Source organism: Montipora foliosa, chromosome 8 (assembly GCF_036669935.1).
Source record: "Montipora foliosa isolate CH-2021 chromosome 8, ASM3666993v2, whole genome shotgun sequence".
Classification (NCBI taxonomy): Eukaryota; Metazoa; Cnidaria; class Anthozoa; order Scleractinia; family Acroporidae; genus Montipora; species Montipora foliosa.
Window position 1 is genome coordinate 39,335,488 of NC_090876.1, and position 5,000 is coordinate 39,340,487.

A 5,000-nucleotide genomic window follows, 5' to 3' on the forward strand; every position below is an offset into this window, starting at 1 on the left:
ACGCAATGCAATATCCGGTCATCGTGGGACTCCGTACGATCTTACCGAGCTAATTATATAATTTTATAATTCTCTCGGTATTTAATTTGTTAAGAAAAAGTAGTAAATGTTTTTAAATATTATCGTTAAAACTTATAAAGCATCTGTTTACTGGTTTTGATCGGAGTCAACGCTTTTAACAACAGTTTCAAGTGTGAACAACTACTCTATGATCGCACTTAACCATATGATTGCGTCACGGAATGTGGAATATGGACTTCGGACTACGGAATTGAACTGGCTATTGACCAAGTTATTTTAACATAAAAAATCATTGAAATACTGTGAATTTAAAGGAAATCAGTTTAAATTTCTTCGAACAAAGTATAGGCTACCCGTAGCCTCCAGTTTAAAAAAATATGCTACAGCTTGTAACCCGGTGGTATCGTCGGACTGTGCTCTCCTCGTTTGTGTTATGGATAACGTTACAGAAACTGGACCACTCAGTGGTCTAGTTTTTTAAATTAGAGAGAGCTTTTTCAGTGAATTTTTAAAGCTATTTTTGGCAGTCTTCAGACAAAATGGTCACGTCTCGAAACGTAAGCCGTTATTTGGTAGAAGTATTCACTATGACCCGGCCTAGGAGAGTACCTCTTTACAACAGTACTGTTGTATGCCGACACAAGCGTCGAGGAAGCTACTTTTGAACGGCATTCCCGAACAAATTGCAAGTTTTGTTTTGCAAAGGACGTTAAAAGAACTCTGACGCCCATGCAGCACAACTTATTAATAGGTACTTGGGTGGCCTAAGTACCTAATAATTTTAAATCATTATGCTGGTAAAATATGGCAAGAACGTTAACAGTGTTACTTTTCTCATTTTTAGCCACTAGATATATATATATGTTATTCACCTGCTGGATGGTCCATATATGGAAAAACTGTGCCCGAGGTCTTGAGAACGGCCCGAGGCCACAGGCCAAGGGACGTACTCAAGGCCGAGGGCACAGTTTTTCCCTATACGGACCGACCTAAGCCGGTGAATAACGTATTTATGTTTTCTGATTTTTTTCTGAAAATGAACATGGCAAACTGGTTTGCAAAACGTCTTTCTGAGTGCTCTGCGTCGCACTGTCAAAGTTGAAATTAACTTATAGCTGAGAAAAGCGCTCCCTTCCCAAAGGTCAGAGAAAAATGATAGATTAACGATAAAACAGAACTTCAAATATCTCTTGGTGCAATAAATAATTCATAGCAAGCACAGAGAAATGAGCTAGACAAACTAAACAACGATGTTTGTAAAATTCGTACAAACTGGCGAATAATGTTCTACGTAGTAAAATTGAACGAAAGTTCTTAAAAAAGGTGAGAAAAAAATATAGTGAAAATACTCAAACATCTGTCTCTGCCTTCATATCTTATGGATTCCGTTTATTCTTAAATGAAGCAATATAAAACGAGAATAGAAAATAGAACTCCAAAGAAAATAACGGATGTCAACCGAAAAACCGAGTTCAGAAAAACTGCTGTACAGTGTAAGTTGTTTTCAGTTCAATGGCGTGTCAACAGTTCAGCAAAATCATGTGAATACTCGCCTTTTTGAAGAATACCCAGGCCCTTTATTCCATTGCTGATGTTTTTCCTTTTCTTTTCAACGGTTAGTAAGCGAAAACTTGCACTTTAAGAGGCAAAATCCAACGTTTCGTCGCGCCGTAGTAAAAACATTTTCAATTAGTCCATAGGCAGCCCAAGCTCGCGTCACTACACACAGCCGTTGAGAATATTTCAACGCGTTGTAAGACTTTGTATGGAAAATAAAATACAGTCGATTATGAAGCCTAAACATTGCTCAATTTAACGTTCATTCAATAAAATGAATCAAAATAACTCACCTCTGGTGTATTCTTGTGCCTTTTGGAGTTCATTTCACAGTTTCGCGAAGTCCGTGTTTTCAATGTTCTAAGACGAAGTCAAGGCTGCACACTAAGATTTCGACCGTTGTCAGCTCCGAGGCGGTTTGCAACTCGAAAATCCATCCCAGCCAAGATTTTCTCACGCAAAGCTAAAGCCACATCATTTGCGAACCTCCGTGAATGTTTCGTAGTCAAAAATCCCCACGCACTTGGCTGGAAATGAGCATTTTCTGCTTCGATTTCCACGATAGTTGATGAATTTAACTGCTTATGATCGCCGCACGAGACACGGAGCTTGGGTCCGAGGTCAAATTAACTCCACCCGATGAGGTACAGTCATTACGACACTTACCCCATCCCCACAGCGGCTTCTCGTAACCATGGAGCTGCAAACCGCCTCTGAGCTGACAACGGTCGAAATCTTAGTGTGCAGCCTTGACTTCGTCTTAGAACACTGAAAACACGGACTTCGCGAAACTGTGAAATGAACTCCAAAAGGCACAAGAATACAGCAGAGGTGAGTCATTTTGATTCATTTTATTGAAGAAACGTTAAATTTAGCATTTTTTAGGCTTTATAATCGACTGTTTTTTATTTCCCATACAAAGTCTTACAGCGTGTTTAAATATTCTCAACGGCTGTGTGTAGTGACGCAAGCTTGGGCTGCCTATGATTAGTCACACAGTTTCAGCACGGAACAGCTTTCGGACCGTGGTCCGTATCGTAAAAAGCAGGACCGGCTACGAGCGCGCGATTAGTCAATCAGATTCAAGGATTTAGGATTCTGGCCCGCTAAGATGCTTTAGAAAAAAATAGTATTTTATCTTTTGAGGATTATTCAATTGAAAACATTAAAAAAGATAGCCATGTCGTTTTATATGACATTTTATGTTGTTCAACATTTTTAAGTGGTTATTGGAATATGTCATTCTACTTTTTGGCCATTTTGGGTGTCATGGAATTACATCATTTTGCGTGACATAGCCCCGTTAATCTGAACCTTAAATTCTGCATTAATATTCATGAAAATATTCTTTGAGACTTAGTTGGATCCTTCATCCGGCGAAGTTACGTAACAAAATAGAGTAACCACAGGCAGACAACCCTGAGGATGCGAGAGCGCGTGGCGTCAGTTATTTTGAGACAGTTCTAACGGCCCATTCAATTAATCGAGGAAAATGTTCCATAAAAACATCAAATCGCGATGTTTCTTTTCGAAAATTCATTTTATGGACAGTCAGATAAATAAAGTTCACTCACCTACTATTTTCTGCGTTGTCTTGACTCTTGACTGATTTGATGGGGTTTTGGGACGCTTCGATTTCCTCATCAGATCCCACGCGTCGCCACGGATGTGTCTAAAACGAAGACCCAAAAACGAAGACCGAAGACCTAAGACCCTGTGGTCTAAAACGAAGACCCACTAGTCTAAAACGAAGACCCAACAGTCTAAAACTTTTTTTTCCATCAGCGAAAGAGGGAAAGACTGTATTTGCGCGACAAACTTGACAGTTACTTTATCTCAGTCGGTACAACGCGTGTCAAATTGCGTAACGCAGTTAAATTCCAACAGTATGGAAATATAATTTTTCATGTCGATTTAGTACATTTTGTCGTAACCAATATTTTATTTTTGAAATGCATATCACAAAATTACGATGAGGTGACTTCATTACTTCGCTATATACTGTCCCTATTACATTAACAAATTTGCATACGTGTGTTGAAATTTGATACACGAGGAGACAGGAATTTTATTTCTCTGACAAATGATTTTGTCATTGTAGTGTAAGATGAAATTTATTTGGGAAGCCAACAATATTTCTTTAACTTCCCGGGAAATCCTATTTTATTGCTTCGACTTGCTAGTGCGAAGATTGTTTACAAGAAACTCGCGTGACATATCCCTTTACGCTGATTAACTATGGTCTGACCCAAATACATTCAGATAGTAACAGACTTCATATTTACTTAAGCATTTCTTCTGCTTTAGTGCTTGTCAGCATTTTGATTTGCGATAATTCGCAAGTCTGTTTTTGTATGTCAGATGTTTAGATTTTCAATTACACGGCCACTCAACTTCTCGAGTGTGTAAATAGTTCACCCTGAAGTCAAAATAGATACGTTTCTCAGGAACCCGACATAGAAGGCTTCCTGATCCGACAGATGAAATCTAAATATTCAGTTAAATATTACAACAAAATAAAAAAAAACTAACGACGGAAGTTTCTTCGCTAAAAAGTACGTTGTTTTACTCTGAAACATTGGGTGCTTACCATTTAGCCAAAAAATCCGGAAATTTCGGTTTGAGGTGAAATGGAAAGGCAATTTTCCGGAAAATCTTTTCGGAAATTGAGGACTACCTCCAGAGGTAGTACTCTTTTTCCGTCCGGAACGGAATTCGCGAAATGCTCTTACCATTTGCGAGAACCTTCCGTTTCCAGGCCCTTTCTCACAAGATCGAGTAAAATATGCGGGATGGAAGACTGCGTGGTAAATGGTAAACGCCGTTCTCATCCGGTTGGTCATTAAATTCGGAAAATCGCTTACCTTTAGGCAACGATCAATCCATCCGGATTATTTGGCTAAATGGTAAGCACCCATTCTTTCCCGTAGTTCATTCAGTTGACACAAGGTGATCACGTGCACCTTTATGGTTGCCTAGCACGTGATCAATTTCTTCCTTTTAACAAAACGTTAGAGACTGCAAAAATTTTCGTGTTTTTATAGCCTACGTGTAGCCGTACCATACCCCCCGAAGGAAAAAACGGGAGGAGGGAACGGACGTTCAGGGTACGGCTACACCAAGGCAAACTATGTTATTTTTTTTCTTCATCTGTCTCTTGGCTTGCCTTTTTCTGGTGCAAACGCAAAGCCAAACAATGTTTTGACCTGGCATCAGATTAGACATTATGAAGCGGAAACAACACCTTCAGTCCCTCCTTGTGTGTGCAATAAACGTTTCCTTAGTCCAACTGCTAGACATGCTGGGAAACGTCCGTCAGAACAATTTGCAGTTAGTTTTTTTGCAGACTATTTACCGTCGTTTTCATCTAAGCGTGGACACATGACGGGAAAACATGTTCTTTGAAGTTTGAGTTTGGCAGC